Genomic DNA, 22421 nt, shown 5'->3' with positions numbered 1-22421 from the left:
GTGTGTGTGTGTGTGTGTGTGAGAGAGAGAGAGAGAGAGAGAGAGAGAGAGAGAGAGAGAGAGAGAGACCCTTTGTCTCCCAATCCCACATGTGAATGAAAGACAATTCTGCACTAACACCTTCATCTCCATGAAACTGTGTTCTCTGGCCTCAAGTCTCACAATTCTGTCTTTCCCTGAGCTGTTGTGAAGAAAGAGAAAGAACTGAGGGAAACTATAGGGAATTAATTAAGACAAGGTAGGCAGTGAATCCCAGTCAACTGACACGCTGTCTTGCTAATAAGGAACTCGACTGAGCCATTACAACTTTTCTGAGCCCCTGTCTCTTTATCTTTAAGGTGGGGCGAGACTATCTGATTCACAGGGTGGTGAGATAAAGTACATTCTACACAGAAGAAGCCAAATCCGGGTAACCCGAGGAAGTGCTTTCAACATAGGACCATTCTGAGAGGGTTTACTAAGGGAGTCTTCTCAAAGGTGCAGCAGAATTGTGCATGTGTGTATGTGTGTGTGTGTGTGTGTGTGTGTGTGTGTGTGTGTGTGTGAGTGTGAGAGAGAGAGAGAGAGAGAGAGAGAGAGAGAGAGAGAGAGAGCGCAAGCGAGCTGATTAAGCAGAGCTCTAGGGTTAGTGGCATCCAGGCTAGAAGGGGAAGGATTGGGAATAGTCAGTAGACCTGAGAATCTCGGTCTGTGGGGGAAGGCTTTGGATGGGAGCCTCCGAAGCTCCAACTCAAGGTGACCTTGCAGACAGGGAGTCAGGGGGACCTGGCGGCTCCCTGCCCTCACCCTCCTCTCCCTCTAATCTCCTGTCAGAGTGCTGTCCGCCAAGGCAAGTGGGCGCTGGAGGGCAGCAAGCTTGCTGATGTCATTGGTACAGGTCAGCCTCTCAGAGCAGAAAGGAGGGTGGAGAGAGGTAGAGAGTGGATCTGGAGAGGCAAATAGGAGGTAGCTGTGCAGAATTGCTACTTAAACCCTGAGGTCATCAACACAATCATCAGGTTCTGTGTGGTGCCATCTTGGACCACAGGACTGAGGCTGTGTCCTTCCAGATGCTATTGGTATCATTAAATGACTACAATACCTGAGTCCTTCTCTGGGACTCTTTCTCTGGCCTTTTAGTGCTGTTGTCTCAAGGCTGTACCTCCTTACAAGTAGTGCCCACATTAAATTTTCCTCTAATGTGGACTGTGTTCTGTCTCTGTGAAGTTATTCTAAAATCCTAGCCCTATCTTGATGGGACTCATGGGGTGCTGATGGAATTGGTCATGGATGTTTATTAACTGCCTTTCACATGATACTTCTTAATCCATGGGTAGACCTAATGCCTGTGACAGGTGTTGTTTACAGTGATAGTTCTTGTCTGACCTGTGTTTAGTTTATTTCTAAAGACAGTCATTTTCTAGAAGAGTCCTGATGGGAAGGATAGTGGGTTTTGGGTAAGTGTGAGCTTGTTGAGACACAAAGGAGGAAGTACATCAAAACATGAAAAATAGCAGTTTGTTATTTACAGAGCCCAGAGAGAAGAGGGCAGCAAAACCATGTGGGCCCAATGAGAAGATGACAGACATCTGGGAAACATATAATGAACCAGTAGATGGGGAACAAGAGAGAATGATTTGAGGATAAATGCATCCTTGGGATATAGTACATTATCAAACAGGCTCTGATTTGGGGAGTCATGGCAAGTAGGTTTGATTTCAATGGGATCACAGTATGATTAAGAATGACAAGTTACTTTTCTCATTTCTCTGATCATATATCTGACAGAGTACCCTAGGGGAGGAAGAATCTATTTTGATTCAAAGTTAAGAGGATACAGTACATCCTGGCTGGGTGAGTGTGGGCTTGCTCTGTGGTGACTGGAGCTTGTGGCCAGTTACATTGTAAGGGCAGACAGGAGGCAGAGAACTTGAACCAGAACCAGAGGTGGGTTATAACCTTTGAGGCCTGCCCCAGAGACCCAGCAAGGCTCCATGTCTCAGAGATTTCACAACCTTTCAACATAGTGCCACAAACTGGGGACCACATGTTCAAACACATGAGCCTATGGGGGACATTTCGCATCCAAATCATAGTAGATGTTCACTGGGCATATCTGTACAGTCGACACATGCTATGGCCTGCACTGAGCAGGTTGTATCTAGCTGCTTCATAGGGAGGTGGCTAACCAAAGCCAGCCACATAAGTAGCACATCTGGATTGCAAGAGTTTGACAGCTGGGAACTATGTCAAGAACAAGTGAGCTTTGCCTCTGGCTTGAGAAAATTCAGCATCTATTCAGAAGGGATGCCAAGATGCCATGAAGTCACAACTCACCATAGCTCATCTCTGACTGGCCTATATCAGTATGAAGGGTTTCACTCTTCCAAACTCTAGACAACTCAGAAGGTACATCCCAGCCATAGCCATTGCTCTAACTGCCATCTGGTTTACTTTCCCTCACTGCCCAGGCTTGCTTCTGTTCCCTTCTCATAGGAGTTGATTTTGAGTTTTTCCCTCAACTCAGACCTACAGATGAGTCTGATTCCTGGGGACTCTGACCTGGGACACACACTACATTTCGGTCAACTTGGAGATAATAAATCACTGCTACAGGCTCAGCCTTCCACTTCCTTTTTAGTTGTAGATTTGTCCTTTACAACACACCCCAAAAATATTGCCTGGTGAGGGGCTGCCTTTTTCTAATTTACACAAAGGCTCTGTAGAGGCTCTTCCAACACTTGCTTAAGGCATTTTTTTTCAGTCAAGTGTCTCCCTGGATGCAATAGAAAGGACAAACAGAATGTCTGAGATGAAGTCTGGGACATCCGCTGGAAAATTAGGAACAGGTTGTCTCTTCTTCTACACTATTCAAAGTGGTGCCAAGGACAAGACTTAGCTCCACAAGTCTCAAGTTGTTCTCTGTGGGTTTCTTCTTGCATCTTAGCTGGTCTTACTGGAGTTTGGTCATTTAAAGGACAATGCATAGGAGTAGTAGGACTTGCATCTGATTCTGAATATAATTCTCTTGTTCAAGAGAGTTCATTTTTCTCCCTGAAAGTTAAAGACTATTATACTACTTATCTGTGGTCACTAGAGAAAACTCTAAAGAACATTGTGTGTTCATCTTGGACCTTCTCCTTATTCTTCATTTTATTTTCATACATATGTATACTATATGAATCAATTCCCCCTCATGCTTCCCTGCCCTTCATTTTCTTATCCCTTCCCTCCTCCATCAGACCCCTTTGTCTACCTAGAAAGTTTTAGTTCTATTTTTATATAGTATATATGTACATACATGATTTTATCTATCTATTTAAAATCTAGGAAAAATAAATAGGAGAAAATATACTCTACTAAGTACAAATAAATACAAATGCCCAGTGTACATGAAATAGTTCTCAGCCTCACTAGTCATCAGAAAAACACAAATAAAAACTACTTTGAGAGTCCATCTTACCCTAGGCATAATGGCAGTCATAAAAAACAAATAAACAAAACAAAATACCAATCAACCAAACAAAATACCTATCAAGGATATTGGAGAGGATGGGGGTTGAGGAAGGACCCTTATTCACTGCTTCTGGGAATGTAAACCAGTCCAGCCACTATGAAAGCACTATGGAAGTTTCTCAAAAAACTAACATTAGATCCTCTGTAGGTAGAGTTTTCCTGTGCCAGGAGCCACTCTCAAATAATCACCTAGAAACTTAATATTATTTATAAATGATGGGTTGATAGCTCAGGCTTGTTACTAGCTAACTTTTTTTTTGGATATTTGAGACAGGGTTTCTCTGTGTAGTTTTATGCCTTTCCTGGAACTCACTTTGTCAGGCTGGCCTTGAACTCACAGAGATCTGCCTGGCTCTGCCTCCTGAGTGCTAGGATTAAAGGCATGCGCCACCACTTCCAGGCTACTAGCTAACTTTTACATTTATGTTAACCCATGTTTCTTATCTATGCTCTGCAACATGGCTTGGTACCTTTTTTCAGTGCCACATGCCCATTTTGCTTCACTTTGCATCTGTGCTTGTCTCCTGACTCCACTCTTCCCAACATTCTCTTCATGTCAGGTTGTCTCACCCAATCTCTTCCTGTCCAGCTATGGGCCAATCAGCTTTTTATTAACAATGAGAGCAATACATATTTACAGTGTACAAAGATTGTTCCTCAGCAATCTTGCATATGACCCAGCCATGATTCCTGGGTATTTACCTAAAGGACTTCAAATCAATACATCACAGAGACACTCAAGCATCCATGTTTACTGCTGCACTATTTGTAACAGATAAGTTATGAAACCAACCTAGGTATTTGACACCTGAGTATAAGAAAAATATGGCATCTATACACAGTGGATTTTTTTTTTTAGATAAAAAGAGCAAAGTCACATCACATGCAACTGGAGATGATCTCCTTAAGTAAGCTAGATCTTTTTATTTTCTCAGGAAGTCAATGTGGAAAAGGCAAGTTCTTCTCCAGGTCTGGAAGCTCATTAGCTGCTCATCATTAGCTCATCAGTGGCCTTGACTCCTGAGGAAGTTCTACCTGGCTTTAGCTCTCCTTAAGCTTGTGTTTTATCTGGGTGGTGAAGGAATTCCCAGAAGAGCAAGCTTGGAGGATGGGGCAACCTCAGCAAGCCCAGTTCTTCTTCTCTTAGACAGTCTGAATGGAGCCTAGCTTCTTCCCTCCTTGGCTCCTAACAAACTGCTGCACCCCAGGGGAGGCTCTGTACAGGATACAGGGAGTAGTTCTTTGATGGAACGCCAGAGAGAGGCCACTCTCCTTGACCAGTGGCTGGGGTTCTATTTCATGCTGACATTTCTCATCTTCCCTTTTTCTTAACACATCCCCTCAGGAGATAAAGGCCTGTACATTTATAGTTCTGGCTTGCCAAGAGTACCCCACTAACTCATCTTGTAAGTCCCTGCCAAATCTCCCTCCCAGCCACAAGTCATGGCCAGTTCGGTCAGGCTGGAGGCAGATGGGAGACACTGATGGGCCAGCCCGTGGCCATAGGTAGACCTCTGCTTCCTTGAGAGTTTGTGTATCTGTGTCCTTCCTGCTCCCTGAACTTTGAGTAACAGCCTTCCCACAGTCAACTCTTACCCCAGAGATGATTTGTATCCATCTGCTCTCCTTCTCCCCACCACACTGCCATTCCGTTCTGTTTCATCATTCTAAATTTACATTAAAGGCCAGCTCGTTCTAGTTGCTGGTTCCAAAGTCTCAGGTCTGCTTCATGCCCCATTCAAATCCTAGTACTACATGTTTATTGACAAAAACTTGTCTTGTTGGTGAGTCACAAGCTCTGGACAAAGATTTCCTCCTTTGCTAGCTGGCTATTCTGGAGATGGCTTCTAAAGAGACGAGAGCTCGGGGCTAGAGAAGGCAAGAAGGCAGTTGTTCTCTCTTTCTTCACTAGCTTTGGGATCCCTTAAGATAGGCTCTGGCCAGGTGGTGGTGGTGCACGCCTTTAATCCCAGCACTTGGGAGGCAAAGGCAGGCTTCGGTGAGTTCAAGACCAGCCTGGTCTACAAAGTGAGATCCAGGACATCCAGGACTGCTACACAGAGAAACCATGTCTTGACAAAACCAAAACCAAACCAAAGAAGATTGCATCTGGCCTCCTTGAGATGCAAATTCGACCAACATAATCCACATCTCTGATTCTAGAATGTTTCTCCTCACTTTTCCAAGTGTTCCTTCTTGTGTCATTTGTCTATCTGGTCTACCCTGCCATTGGTCTACCCTGAAGTCTCACATCTCTTCCTGCATCCTTCTTCTTTCTGCCCAGCTCCTTACCTCTCTTACATAGATCTCCTCAGCTCACAGGACAGTGGGGAGAGCAGAATGCTGTCAGTGGAATTACTTTATAGTTTCAGCCAAGCAGATATGTAGTTGGACAAGAATCTGCATTGGTGTGTGTGTGTGTGTGTGTGTGTGTGTGTGTGTGTGTGTGTGTGTGTTGGCACATTGCTTTGTTTTTCCTCCCTTGCTTACAGGAGTTCATTATTCACTATTCTTTCTCTCTTCCTTGTTGATAGATAGGAGTTAGATATACTGGATTACTTTTTTAAAAGAAAGGATCCCATGTAGCCCAGGCTAGCCTCTCCAACTCTCCATGTAGCCAATGAGGATCTTGAACTAGTCTACATCTTCTGTTTCTACCTCCTGAGTTCTGGGAGCACAGAACTGTGTCACCGTGCTCCTTCTCACCTTTTCTTTCCTTCCTTGCCCCATTCTTAGCAGTACTAGGGCTTGGCTCTAGGGTCTGTTCACACAAGAGAACCACTCTACCATTGAGCTACATCCCTGGCCTTTTTTTAACTTTTTATTTTGCAATAAGGTCTTCCCAAGCTGCCCAGGTTGGCCTTGAACTCACAGCTACAGCAGGCGAGCTTTAGACTCCCAATCCAGACTTAGCCTTCTGAGTGCTGGTATTTCTTGCCTATGCCACTTCCCTTAGCTCTAAGAATTTCTTTGGTTTAAACTTCCATATTGATCTTCTCAGCGGCTGCCTCTTCCTTAGCCTTTGTGTCCCTTGAAGACAGACCGAGTGGGAGAAATCCAAGGATACAATCTGGTGGTCAAGTGGTCAAGTTTAGCTTCTAAACCAAGTTCCATTTATGGGTGGCCTCAGTACCTATAAGGTTGTTGTGATTCCGGGGGGCAGAGATAGACAAACGCATTTATGTCTCTCCATGATATCAGGATTAATTAGCAATACATTCTTCACAAGGCTAAGAGTTTCAGTGGTGGCATCTTGGGAATCTGGCTCGGGAGAATCTGGGTTCTTTTATTCAAATTTTAATTACTAATATTAACTCTCATATCACACAGTAACTCTCCATCCCCACATGTGTGCATGTGCAATTTAAAGGATGGATACAAGCTAAAGAGGTTACAGCATGTTAAGATGTGGCATGAGCATATGCACATAGAATCTATATTGATAATCAACTCAGATCAGCTTTAGGGAGGAAGTTACTGCTGAGGACCACGGGAGAGCCAAGGCTGAGAGCAAAGACACAGATCTGAGTTCAGCTGTGAGGTGAAAGGGCAGAACCGAGACAGAGGAGGAAAAGTGGGTTCAGGTCTAGGCAGGTGAGCAGGTGGATGGGCAGATAGCTGTTGAGTAGGCCGTGTCTATATTGGGGTGGAGGAAATTGACCAGAACTCAAGGACAGTCATGAGTTCTGCCGTTGGCTCTTGAAGTATATCTCAGATGTATCAGGTACATATCAGGTATCAGATGATGGTTGGTGTGGGGTCACTGTCACAGTGTATCCACCACTCTGTGTCCATTTCTTGTCTTGGTGTCTGATAAATTCCTTGGTCTGGTCTCCCTGATGTGATTTGAATATGCCAGTCTCAGTTCCCCGAAGATAAGTTATTTATCGTTCTGTGCTGCATGGCTGGTGATGGACATGGGGTGGTGACTGAGGATCCGCTCAGGCAGTAATTATCCTCCACACTTGAAATGGAGTCAAAAACTCTTTGTAACACGGAGTCTCTCAGGGCAAGGCTCACCCTGAAAATCTACAGTTTTAAACAATGTAGCATGACTTGGAGCAGTGCAAGCCAGATCTCAGTGAAGGAGAACAGCAATGCAGTAGCTTTGTCTGTCTGATGTCTGAATGGAAAGCACACTGGCAAATATTAGGATGAAAGAGAAAACAGACGTTTTGTTCCTTTCTATGCCATCCAGGAACACCTAACTGGAACATATGCTCTCAGAAAAGGTTGCTAGGTAAGATGAGGGTGGAGGATCAGATATTTACAAATAACTGGAGAAGTTTTTCTTTATTTTCTTTCTAAGAATGATACACTTCTGGCTCCTCTTTCTTCTTAGAAAACATTTGAGTACTGATTGGCTGTATGGTCCGTGCTCCTTTTAGGGAAGATGAGATTAGATAGAGGGAGAGGAAGAGGAAAGGAGAGGAAAGCAAGGAAGAAGGGAGGGAGAGCAAGCAAGCAGAGGTGTGTGTGTGTGTGTGTGTGTGTGTGTGTGTGTGTGTGTGTGTGTGTGTGTTGATACCTTACTGCTTGAGGACACAGTGAGCAAGCTGAACTTACTGGATCACATTTTTTTTTTTGTTTTTGAGCTGAGGATTGAACCCAGGGCCTTGCACTTGCTAGGCAAGTGCTCTACCACTGAGCTAAATCCCCAACCCACTGGATCACTTTTAATGAACCTATAAGCAGGAGGGAGAGAAGCAAGGAACGAGAGCTCATTTGTTTGAGGGCATTTCCTGCTTCTTCATTATGTCTCTCTTGGAAACATTTCAGTCCAGGTATTGAACTAACACACCTAGGGACAGGAGCCCCAAACAGTCATTTGGGAGTCGTTATGTGCCAGACTCTTGAGAGTCTTGCATTATAGAGAAACCTCAGCAAGAAGGTAGGTTCCCCGAAAGGGAAGGTAGTTCCATCAGTGCTGTTCTCCACAGGCCCGTCTTTCAGATAAGAAAACTGCACCGTGTTATAATTTACACAAGAGTTAAAAGGAAATCATTGACTAGCAATGCAGATAGGCAAGGATCCAAGGCCCTTCTTTCCTGTCACCTTCTGCAGACTCCAAGGCTGTCTGTGTCGGAGCCTTTCACATTGATGGAACTATCTTCCCTTTTAGGGAACCTTCCCTGTCCTTGTAGATGGTTAAGGAATCAGTGAGTACAGAAGGTTCAGTGCCTAAGCCAAGTAACCACAGTGCACAGTGATACCAGGCACCAGCAAAGGCTGAGAGGTCTGAGCTGCCACTGGCTGGAAATGGGGAGGAGGACTCCAGGTTGCTGACCACAAGTGGGTGTTGGCCCCTCATTCCTCTCACATTCCAACTCCTGAAACTCTAGATATACAGAGGACTCAGCCCAGATTCTTAGAATGTTTCCATGGACCACCTGACTACCTGATTATAGGCAAGTCCCACCACAGCCATGTTAAGTTTTTGCAGCAGTGGCTGTGGTACTGAATGGGTCAGAATTAAATGATTTTTTTTAATGGCTACGTCACAGAACATGCTCCAGTGACTATTTTCCAGTACATTCTAGAGTCATACTTCCAGGATGATGTTAATTCACTTTCTAGTTTTAATGGATTAGTGTCGGTTAGTGTGTTGTCTTAGTGATGTCATGTTTCTGTAATAATAATCCAAAAGACACAGGGATCTTTTTTTCAACACTTTCTGTCTCCCTGGAGTATCTCCTTTTATAGTAGACAGTAGGCTGTGAGCTATGACCACTATCTCCTATAGGCAGAGTAGGCAGAGTTTTTCTGTGTCCTGGCAGTTGTTCCCAAATAACCACACAGAGCACACAGAGACTTAATATTAATTATAAATACTCAGCTGACAGCTTAGGCTTGGTTTTTTTGTTTTGTTTTGTTTTGTTTTTTTTAGCTAACTCTTATAACTTAAATGAACCCATTTCTATGTGCTGCCCTAAAGCTCGTTTACCTTATGTATGTACTTTCCATCCTGCTTGCTCTGTGTCTCATGGAGTCTCCTCAGACTCCACCCTTCTTTTTCCTAGCACTCTCTCTGCCCCCAAAATCCTGCCTAGCCATTGGCCAATCAGCTTTTTATTAACAATGAGAATAACACGTCTTCAGAGGGTACAGAAGGATTATTCCACAGCAGTTTCCCATTCAGGGAAGATGAGGAGCTCCTGGGCCTGGGAAATTTGAATGGAAGGGTAAATATAACCCTTGTCTACAAAAGGCATAAAGTAAGATAGAAGGCTGAACATTTTAGATATTCCAGATGTCTTTGGCCATCATCCTATGCTTAAAGTGTATATTAGGGCTATTTCATCAGGAACTATGACTAATGACTCTTTCTTAGATTCCTGAAGATTGGCATGGTGACTGCTCTGTATGTTATCTTCTTCTGAAATTTGTAGTATAATTGTCCTATGACAAATTACACATGTGCTACATTACCAGTAGATACATTTATACATATGATATGCCCAGAAATCCATTGCCACAATCAAGATGATCAATATATCCTTTACTCATAAACCTTTCTTCCTAAGCCTTGCAAATCCAGTGTATAGCTGTAACACAATCTGTTCATTTATTCATTTGTTGATGGATATTTGTTTTCATCCTGGAACCATCACTAATAAAGCTGTACACACACACACACACACACACACACACACACACACACACACAAATATATATATTCTTTATCTTTGGCAAATATTGTAGAGTAGATTAACTAAACCACATGTTTGTTTGTTTGTTTTTTCTAATTTAGATAATTCCTCAAGGGCATGCCCAGTGGCTAATCTAATCTAGATAATCTTTCATGGGCCTGCCCAGTGGCTAGTTTAGTCTAATTATCCCTCATAGGCACGCCTAGTGGCTAATCTAATCTAGATGTTCCCCCACAGGCATGCCCAAAGGATTGTCTCCTGTGTAACTCAGGATCCCACCAAAATGACAATGTTAAACATCACAGTGATTATTGACAGAGGGGTATGGAAATCTCCATTAGTAATTTCAAATTTGTGTATTTCACTTTATAGTCATATCGATTTTTGCTTCATATATTTTTTAAATGTGCTTACATGTGATGGATTTCATTATGGCCTCTTCACACATACATATCATGTGTGTTTTGCTCATATTTACTCCCTCATTTATGCTCCCTGGTTTCAGCCTCCTCCTCCCATTACCATGCTTCTTCATCCCAGATAGTCCTTTTCTACATATATATATGCTATTTTCTAAGAATATATTATATATAATTTATATGCTATATTTAAGCATATATAAATATGCTTAAAATCTGTATATGAGAGAGAATGTGTGAAATTTGTCTGAGTCTGGCTCATTCATTTGTATGCTCTCCAGTTACATTAATTTTCCTGCAAAGGACATACTATTAAGGCTGAATGAAACCTCATTGCACATGTACTTTCTTTATTCATTTCTTCATGGAAATCTAGCCTAATTCTATATCTTGACTATTGTAAATAGTGCTCCAGTGAAAGTGGTTGTGCAAGTATTTCTGTGTCCTGTGGGCTTAGGTCCCTTTGGGTATGTACCCAGGAGTGGGATACCTGGATGGTATGGTAGTTTTTAGCTTTGTAAGAATTCTCCCTACTGATTTCCATGGTAACTGGATTAATTCACACTCCCACTAACACTCTGTTGTAAGTATACCTCTCTTTGCCTGCATCTCAGTCAGCATCCCTGTCAGTTTTCCTGCCTATATCCCTGCCAATGTCCCTGTCAGCATTTGTATTTGTTGATTTTTTTTTGCGATAGTCATTATGACTGGGATAAGATGGATTCTCCATATCTTTATGAGTGGTGTTTCCATGCTGGCTAAGGACTTTGTTCAAAGTCTTTTTCATATATTTATCAACCATTTGTATTTCCTTTGTGAATTCATTTGCCAACTTGGAGAGGCATCTGGCACTTATTTTTATGAGTTCTTTATACAAATAACTGCAAAGGTTTTGTCTTTTTCTGTAGGTTGTCTGCCCATACTCTGCTGATTTTTCTTCTGTTCTTAAACCTAATGTAATCTCATATGTCAATTCTTCTTATCATTCCCCGGCCTACTGATTATTAAACCAAGCCTTCTAGTTTTCTTATGAACAATGTTAACATGACAAAACTCTTCCTATTTTAATTTTAAATATGTTCATGTCTTTACATTTACTTTTTTCTGTTTATTACAATCTGAAAACATAGCCAATCTGAAGACATTTATATGAAATGTGATGATTATGGCCACATTGTTAGTTATATTACCATTTCCCCTGCTTTCATTTCTTCTCCTCTATCCTCTTTGTCTGCCTTTTTAAATATAAAAGGGGGTTAATAAAACAGTACCATGACTTATTTGCTCCTCTCTTTAGACCTCTTTGTTCTTTAGTGCTTTCTGCATGGTTTATGGCACACATCTTTAACTTATCATGGCCAGCCTTTGCACATAACTCATGGTCCCTTACAGTGGTTTGCTGTCAACTGTGGAAAACTTACACCTCCCTGGGGACATTTGGTTTCCACAACTTGAGTAGTGTGACTGGTATATATGGGAGATAGAATCCAGGGATGATTTTAAACATTCTGCAAACTGTAGAACAGTCACCAGAGAACAAACATCCACTCATATGTCAGTCACATAGTTAGCAGAGTCACCTTTATGATTGCATATTTTATCTTTTCTACAAAGGGATTTTGCTATTACCACAACACACTTTCACTTCCCTCATGTTATAAACACCATGCTCTTTTCACAAAACTCTAAACCTCTTGCTACTGAAAAGTACTTTTGCTAAAAAAAATCAATTATCTTTTTTTATTTTAAAGATTTATTTATTTTTACTTTATGCATGTAGTGTTTGACAACATCTATGTATGTGTACCACACGCCTTCAGTGTATAGTGTCCAAGGAGGACAGAAGAAGATGTTGGATCCCCTGGAACTAGAGTTACAGACAGTTGTAAGTCATCATGTGGGTGCTGGCCACCTCACCCTGGTCCTCTGCAAGAGTATCCAGGGCTCTTAACCAATGAGCCATCTGGCCAGCTCCAGGCAATTATCTTCTAAATAGAATTACGAACTGGAACACATCTTAGATATTTAACTATGTAGTTCTATTTTTGGTGCTTTTAATCTTTTGTGTAGATTCTGAGTTTCATGTTGGGATCCAGCTGAGGAACCCGCCATAGTAGCTCAAACTCGTAGGCTGCCACTAACTTGAAAGAGACAACTAGGAAGCTGTTTTTAGCTCCGTTTTGAATTGATTATTAAATATTGTCAGGTTTAAGGTGGAAACTCGAGCCATTGGGCGCCATTTGTAGTTAGAATTTTCTCTCCAGGTGCCACCAAGCCCCCGTGGTCCCACAACCCACATACAAAATAATCACTCAGACGCTTATATTACTTATAAACTGTATGGCCATGGCAGGCTTCTTAGTATCTAGTTCTTATATCTTAAATTAACCAATTTCTGTTAGTCTATAAGTTGCCACATGGCTTGTGGCTTACTAGTACCTTACATCTTTCTTGTCATGGCGGCGGCTGGCAGTGTCTCTCTGCCCCAGCCTTCCACCTCCCAGAATTCTCTTTTTTCTTGTCCCGCCTATACTTCCTGCCTGGCTACTGGCCAAGCAGCATTTTATTTACACAGAGCGATATCCACAGCAGTCACTGATGCCTGAGTTGCTGCACCGTTCTTCACTGATATTCGATGGTATTGATTTCTTTTAAAGGCCAGGTACGTTTCATTTGGCTGCAGGCCACCATTGTGTACCTCAGAGGGTAAAGCCCTTCCTCCTGCCTCGGGGTGCAGAGGTCTTGCTGGAGCCCAAGACACATTTCTGCCCGTGTACATCTGCAGTAAGTAGTATTTGATATCATCCTGGATTTGTCTTCCTCTTCCTTTGTTTTCTTCCACTGTTGGCAGGAGTTCTTACACACTGTCCCCCTGAAACATCCCATCTGGTGTGCCTTCTCTTCTGCTTGAAGAACCTCCTTCTGTGTTTTGTGTAGTGTAAGCATGTTTGTGATTAAAGCTTTTGGTTTGTGTATTTCTGAAAAAAAAAAAAAACAACCTTTGAATCACCTATACTTTTTATTATTTTATTTAAATAACATTTTTTTTTCATTTATTTTCCCTCCCTCCTCTCTCCCTCCATATCTGTGAAGGTGTTTCCAGAGAGGTTTAACTGAGCACAGGTGATCCATTCTGGATATTGGTGGTACCAGCTCATTGTCTGGAGTCCCAGTCTAAATCAAAGGCAAAAAGAAGAAAGCAGCAGAGTATCTGCATTTTCTCTGCATCCCAGCTGCAGGCACCATCCAACAATCACATCACCTTTCTCTGACTCGCCATCCCGACCACAAGGGACTGACTGTATCCTCTTAAACTGTAAGCTGAATCCTTCCCTTAAGTGGTTTTTGTTAGTCTCCACAGTGAGAAGAGTAACTAATACAGTTATCATTCTTCTTTAGTTCCTCGTGACCTCTAATAACTCCTCTTATTTTTCCATGTTTTTAATAGTGAACACTTTGAAGAATTCTCATCAGGTATGCTGGTAGACCATCTGTGGATTTGATTCATCTTGCATTTTTATCAAAATTAAGGATTAGGAACTTGGGAGAAGGACACAAATTTCCCTCTTTACCATATCACATTAGTGTCTATGTGAGGTCAGGTTTCTAGTCACTTGGTTGAAGAATTTTCTTCCAGATCACTACTTTTCACTTATTGTAGTCTATTTGCTAGAAATGAATCACCAAGTCCAAAGGTCACTGAAGACCAGGGAATTAAATGCTACCTCCTGGAACCACAAGTATCAAGGACTTTAGAGTTACATGCTAAGGCAGCGTAATAATTAATAAATATTTGGGGGAATGTATGCTGAGATTATACAAATATGTTAGATACAGTTTCCTCACTAATTCTGCCATTTGTCTATAGATATTTCCTTTATCAACTATGACTCTTATATTCTGATGATAATCTTCTATTTCTCTGATTGCCTCTAGACTTACTATTTGGAATTTTTCTGTTAAAATATTTTGTCCCCCATCTATTATTTATTAAGAAATTTATTTGCATCAATCAGACTCATATATAATGCATTTTGTTCTTGGGTTTTACTCCAATGCTATGATTATCTATCTCATTTAATCTTGGCCATTGAGAGTTTTTCCATAGTGACTTCTGTTTTGGTTCTTTCCCCACTATACCACTGGTTAATTTTGAGTTTATTATATAAATTCCAGACAAAGTTTTTTTGGCATATTTCATACACTTTATATACCAGACCATGTGTCTCACTCAATATTTTGTATGTCTCTCTATTAGACTAACATGAGACATGAGAGATAGGGTCTTGCAAATAAGTGATGTTTAGTAAATAGTTTGGCACTCAAACTTTAATTACACATGTAAGAGAATGGAGTCTATTATTCTCCTACTGTTTTCTCTCTAAATCCTGAAGTTCTCTTGCTCCAACCTCAACAGCTGGCATCATCTGTCATATGTTGACATAAACTTCTGAAGTTATATGATGTTCAATGCACTTTTTAGGAAGTGTAGGTGGTAGAATTTGAAAACATAGGGAAATCAGGTTTATCCTGATCAGGATAATGGATCAACCATGCTGTCATATATACACACATAGTTGGTAGTAATGGAAAAATGATTTTTTTTTATTAGTTCAGAATTCTTGGTGCTTTTATTTTTTTAGAGAAGACATAGAATTGGGCAGAGTAAAAAAAATAAAAGAAGATGAAATTCAGTCTTATGTATATAGCTTCCTTCCATTTCATGCCTGTCTGTCTTGTTTCTGTATACAAAGAGTTCCCCTGGCTGGTTTGTTTGTTTGTTTGTTTTTAATTTAACCTAGACAATGGGCAAATTGTTGAGGGACAACCAGCTTTTGAACACCTCTCTACTGCTCTGCCTCCAGATCCTGGGGAATTTGAGAAAATAGAACTTGTAGCTCATCCTGGCAGCCCATAGCTGCCAACTGAAACCACATAAGTGTGTGACTACAGGATCTTTATTGAGTTGTTAGACCTTTTCACCAGCATTAGCATCACCAGTCTTCATTAGATGTACTTGGTAGGATGTGCCTTTGTGGAACAGTGAAGAGCTAGGGCAATGTGCAGTGTTTGAATGGTCCCATTCATTCTAGAGGTCTTCCCTCCTGCCTCCCAGCCTTCCTCAGTCCATTTCCCTTCCAGTTCTTCACACCTGTACAAGTGCAGTGTGGGATCTTTCTAGTCCAAGTTTACTTAGGCACAGTCTACACATGTATATTGTGTTGTTAATGTATTCAGCATCCTCTTCCTCACCCGCTGCCTTGTTCTACAAGTGGACTCTAACAGGAAACAAAACACAAGGAAACATGCTTCTTCCACTCCTGGGGGAATCATCTGCCTTTGACCTCCCCAAAGCTCTGTTCTGCTAATCTTGGGTAAATTGTGGGGCCGGAAATGGTGGAACAGAATTATAGAGTCATTCACCTGCATGGTTTATATTCTTTGGGATTTTTCCAACCAGCTTGCTGTATTTTAAGTTGAGTCAAATGATTTTTTTGTGACCTCTTGTGGCTCATCAATTTCAGGTGCTGTGTAAGCTTTGTGTCCACATTTCTTGGTTTGCTTTGGCTTGTATCAGAGGGGTTGTTTCAGGGGGCTGAGTGACCCACTAAGGCGCCATTATGCATGTTTAAAATACATGCATATTTCTACATATAAACACTCTTATATTTGAACATTTTTAGCATTGGCAAGACAGAGAAGCAGCATATATCATATGCAGATAGTTGTAAGTCATTCATTAAATCAAAAGCTCTTTCCAGGGTAACTAGCATTGTTTGTCTCATAGTGCATAATGTGGCCAAGAAGGCCATTACAATGAACTAATTCATTAATTCAGCCATTCATAAAATACGGATTGAACATCAATTAAGTGCTCATCTCTTTTCTGAAGAAAACTAAACTAAGCCCTTGAGAACTCACATTTTTATGAGTGGAAGTTATAAAGCATTGGAAGATGAGGAGAGCCAGTGCCAGCACTTGTGTTGGGTGCTTTGTAAAAATCTACTAAGTTAATTAAATTCTTACATCCATCCTCTACATATTATTGATGTTGTTATATTCTCAAGACTCCCTAGTTCTCCAAGTCCCTTGGTAATTTTGTCTACCACACAATTCATATAGATATCTAGTTGTTGCCATGCAGTGGGGTATGTGCTGTCTAGGGGTCTGGAAAGAGACTTGTAAGGCAGATAAGTACCTTCAGACTTTATGACACATAAGAATTACCACGTTGTTTATTATTGTTCATGCCTGGGCTCCATTCTGGAAGACTAAGATCCAGTAGGTCCTAGACTTTGAACAGGGTATCTATGTATTGACAACCTTCCAATTTACACTAGAGTGGATCTTCAGATCATGTGGTTAAATAGAGATATAGGCATAGGTAGACACCCATTTCATTACATTGGTTTCTTCCAGAGTCTGATGTACAAGGAGTTATTTCTTGCTGATAATTCCAGTATATGAAACATTGTCACCACACACGTTTATTCGCCCCTTGACTTAAAATAACTGTCACCATCATTTAATACTTCAGTGTGAATTATATAATTAATAGCATTGATCTTTGACAAAAAAGGCAAAGGTAGCAATAAACACAAGGACTGCTGTGAGGCTGGGTGTGGTGGCACATGCCTTTAATCCCAGCACTGAGAAGGCAGATGCAGGCAGATCTCTGAGTTTGAGGCCAACCTGGTCTACAAAATGAGTTCCAGGTCAGCCAGGACTACCCAGAGAAACTCTGTCTCAAAAAAACCAAAACCAAAACCAAACCAAACCAAACCAACAAAGAATAAGGACATCTGTGAACAGTGGGAGGAGAGAAAACAAAGACCTTATTTCTAGAATTTAGGGAAGAGACCAGTTGTCATGCTCTACTTGAGACTTCTTTGCAAATCACTGCTTTATGACCTTATCCAGAGAATTGAGTTGTGTCAAGACTAGCTCAATGGTTCTGTAAGTGAGGGCTCAGTGAATTCTCCAAACCAGACCATGGGTAGAAAGAAAGGCTCATTGGGGATCAAACTGTTAAGGCTATATGGCGGGGGCTGAGGGAACATGCAGAGGGAAGAAAACGGTGAAAAGGCAAGCAGATTTTATTGACGGTCTGCAAGGTGGCAGGCTTTGACTACAGGCTATTTGGATTGGCAGTAGTCCATGTTGGGGAGTGGACTAAGGGAGGTTCCTGAACAGATACCCACCTTTTGGCTTCTACTTACCTGGCCAGAGTCCTTTTTTGGGACAGTATCACCATTACTGCTGTTTTGGAGTACCACTTTGAACCCAATAGTTTCCCACCTTTATTTTGCCTCTCATGTGTACCATTCCTTCTAGGTGCTCTCTTTAGACCTATTTCTTTCCCCTCTGATCAGATCCCTCATAGAATTGTCTTTCAGGAGCCTTCCCAAATTTCCAGATGCAACTTTACCTCTGTAAACTATCTCGGGAAATTCCTAGGCCTTCCATCTGGAGGTTGACCCCATATTCCTAAGTCTGTTGTTGGACTATGGATATAGACCTGGCTTACACACTTCAGTGTGTATTAGGAATACACAATCAGGAATATTGCATGTTTATATTAAGTGAGCATAAATATTCTCTAATTTCTTAGTCCTTCTGCTTTTTTGGGAGAGGGGAAAATTCAAGCTGATATCCTGTTGCTAAAGATTTCAGTGTCCTTGTGTTATTTAATCTGGGGGGCATAACCTATGCCCTAGGTCAGGTCTTGCCACCCATCCACCATAAGCCAATTAAAGAAGCCCAGTTAAGAGGGTAAAGAATGTAAATATTTGTCCTTATACTCGCAGATTAGTGTAGTCCTCACCCCTTCATGAAGGAGACTTCCTTTTGCAACAGACCATTACAGAAAACCACAACCTATCAAAATGCAGAGTTGTGGAGCTCAGTCCCAACAGAAACATCTACTAGACAGCTTAAGAGTCATTGAGGAAGAGGAGGCAGAAAGACTGTAAGAAGCAGAGAAACAGGGAGTTCGCTGTGAGATTGTATTTCCTAGGAATGTCTGAAGCTACACTTATAAAGCCTCAAACATGATTGATCAAACATGAGCTGAACAAGGAAAACAACAGTAGACATGTTAACATGAACAGGGAAAGCCCATGAGGCCTCAACTCTCTAGACAAGGAACTACAGGCAACTAAGGACTGTCGAGGGTGGGAGAAACAGTCTTTCCCAGGCAAGAGCACAGCAATTGGTATCCAGTACCAAATGGTCAGCCCTGAAAACATACATACAGGTAGCACTAAACAGATTGAGCAAGTTGTGTTTCTAAATTATGGGGAGGCCTGCTCCCACTTTTTCCCAGGGTACTCTTTAGGAGAGAGGGATAAGAAATATTAGGTAGAAAGACAGAGGGGAGAGAAACAGTTAGAAACACAGGATAGCCTCAGGAGGGCCTGTATCAATATCCACTGGCCCCTTCTGTCTCCTCTAAAGGATCTTTTGTAGGAATGCCAAGGGGTAGACAAAAGACCACCCCCAGCCCAGCCCAGTGCAGGCCCTTCCAATCACCTGGTAACTACACACATATGGTCAAGCCATCCTCTAATGCAATCTTGCTGGGTAAAGCAAGACTAGATCTCACTAGAAAATGTTTGTGGGACTCCACACTGTGTGTGTGTGTGTGTGTGTGTGTGTGTGTGTGTGTGTGTGTGTGTATCTCACAACAATTAATGAAAAATGAGGCCATGAATTTGAAAGAGAGCAAGGGCTGATAAATAGGAGACTTTGAAGGGGAAATGATGTAACTGATATAATTAAGACTGATATAGTCTTAAAAAGTAAAATAATGTTAAAAGTGGAAAGTAGAAAAGGAGATTTATTTAAAGTAGCCACATTGGAAAGAGGGACGAAAAGATCCAGTGAAACCTCCCCCACCAAGTCTTTGTCTTTAGGAGTCTTGAAGTGAGATTAAAGTTGACACAGAAGACCAAGGATTTGTACAGCAGTCTCAAAGAAGAGATGGTCCTACCCACTATTGTCTCCTTGCTGTCTGGCCTCAGTTGTACCCCATAGAGCAGTCTGATAAGGTATTGGAACTATGTGAACTCTCTTTCTGAGGGATGTTCCCCTCTGGCTGGTGCCTTTTCAAACTCAGCATGAGATTCCTAGGGAAATTCCCATTTTGAGGTGTGGGGGTGCAGTGGGGAGGTGGGATTCATTGTTTCACTAGTCTGTTAGATTGACAGGTGTCTCTTTGGAATATTTTCATTTCAGCCCGGCCTCTTACAACAGACTCTACTGAACTGCAGAAATCTGGGGCAGTCCCTCTGCTCGTAAATGACCTATGCTGTCCACCATTCATTTATAGTAACACAGTGTTACAGTCTAGTGCCGTGGTTCTCAACCTGTGTGTGGGTCATGATTCTCTTGAAAAACCTCTATCTCCAAAAATATTTACATTATGATTCATAACAGTTGCAAAATTACAGTTATGGAGTAGTAATGGAAATGATTTTATGGTTGGGGCTCACCACAACATGAGGAACTGTATTAAAGGGTTGCAGAACCACTGGTCTATTGGCTCGTGTGTGTGTGTGTGTGTGTGTGTGTGTGTGTGTGTGTGTCTGTCTGTCTGTCTGTCTGTCTGTCTCTCTGTCTGTCATACTGAGAATGTGGGGACTTCTGAAGAGGCTGGACACTCTGACTCACGGGTATGCAACCAGCTCTCCTGAATTGTTTTATATCACTTCACACAGTGCTACCAAGAAGCAAGCATGCACACTTATTCAGAGTGAGATATGGAAAGATCAGTTTGACTAGTTAAGGCTTTGCTTTGATGTCACCGGAAATGGAAGCCAGCTCTTCCTGTCTTCCAGGTGGGTCACTGAGGGAAGAAAGGTGGAGGAGACCTTTGGTACCTTTTTTGCATTTAGAGAAAGGAAGAGGAAATTACTTTTTCAACTATGTCCTTGCTGGGTGATGAAGGGTAGGGAGTGGGGGTGGGGATGGGGAGATTGGGGGTGGGAGGGGTAGTGATATTGAAAAGGTACATATCCTAGGACTTGGACCGCTTGGACTACACTATTCTAGTTAATCCTCTAATACATTTAGAGGAAAATAATAGTCCTCAGATTTTATAATTATAGGGAACCAGACTGAGTGTAAGGAGCTTGTTTAATACAAAAGAAAAAAATATGACCAGGAAACCGAAGTGTCTTAGTAACTTTCTGGAGCTGTGGGTCAATCTCTGTCTGTCTGTCTGTCTGTCTATCTGTCTGTCTCTCTCTCTCTCTCTCTCTCTCTGTGTCTCTCTCTCAAAACTACATTTATTTAGTGTATGTGTGCACATGTGTGCATGTGAACATGCCGCGTGCATATGTGGAAGTCAGAAGATAACTTGCGGGAATGAGTTCTCTCACCTACTCAGGGATTGGATTCAGGATGTCTGGTTTGGTGGCAAGTGCCTGTACCCCCTAAGCTGTCTCACCAGCCCCAACACAGTCTCTGGACTGAGATGAAGCCTCCCTGTCTGCCACCATTACAGATTTGACTGGAGAAATAGTCCTTTCAAACTTTTTCAATTTAGGTAGTAGTGCATACTTAAGCTGCCATTCTATTTACCCATATATATGACATCTGTGAATTATCTTTAATTTAGAAAAAAATCAAATTTGAGAAGAGGTCTTGTTTTTTTTTATTTATTTTTACTTAAAAGGCTTTTGCTATTGCTTGTGGGTATAAAAGAGATCAGCTAGAAGAAAATACAAAGCAACATTTGGAGCCCAGATTTGCTGCAAATTCTGGGTTCTAAGCCTACCCATCCTCAACAAAATGCTCCCTGAAATGAAGTGTCTAACTTGTTAAGAAAGAGAAAGAAGTCTACATGTTCAAGGTGATTTTTACTTTGATTGGAAACCCTCCCATGTTCAAAGCCACTTTAGAAGAATGAGCTCATGGCCTTGAATATGCTCTATCCTCAAAGTTACTTGTGACTGCATCAACCAAACTTCACGTATGATTTCTCTGGACTCCAGAGTCTTCAAAGGAAAGACAAGCACACTGTTTTCATCCTCCATTGTGTCACAATCTCTTGTCTTATGCACACGTTTCTACCCAGGCCACTTGTGTCTGCCTGTTGTGACCTCAGCAGCTTGTGCTCATGGTGTGTCTTCAGACTGGATGGAGACCAGCTGGCGTCCTATACACGGAGACTAATTCCCCGGAGATTTGTTCTGTTGTTCATTTCCTTACCTTTAGTGGCAGAGATTTTTGCTGGATGTTTTGGAAGGCCTAACCGGATGAAGCTTTTAATAAAAGATCTGTCAGCTGGAGTAAAGCCATCAGATAGGAGGTGACCTCTCTTGCAAGGGAACGTGTTGTCAGGACCATAAAACTTGAAGGTGGAAAGGAACCCGTAGCAGAGTGCTAGCGGGCTGCTGGTGGGACAGCTGCTTTTTATCTTATTTTTAAGGATGTAGCATTTCATTCCACTAAATAAATATGATTAGAGCTACCAGTGAGTGGCAAGATGTCAGCAGTGATTATATTTATTCTCAAATAATAACTTGGACTCAAGTGGAAATAGTTTAGAAATGAAGAAATCACAGTGAGGGGAACAGTCATGTAGGAAGCATCCTCATGTATGACTGTGTTCTCATAACTTCGAAACTGAGTCACTCCACAATGATTCACTGAACGGCCACAGAGCCCCAGTCACTCTTCCATATACCAGGTCACAGCGGTGTCCAAAAAGTCATCAAAATTATCATCTTAAAATAAGTATAAAACCTCTTCAAACAATTTTATGCCCCATAACCAACCCCTGGCTCTGAAGAACTTCTAGATCAGGATAGAAACACTGATGACAATCCCTCTAAAGAAGGTAGAAACAGGG

The sequence above is a fragment of the Onychomys torridus genome, chromosome 23, assembly GCF_903995425.1.
Source record: "Onychomys torridus chromosome 23, mOncTor1.1, whole genome shotgun sequence".
NCBI lineage: Eukaryota > Metazoa > Chordata > Mammalia > Rodentia > Cricetidae > Onychomys > Onychomys torridus.
Note: the sequence above shows the minus strand (reverse complement) of the source record.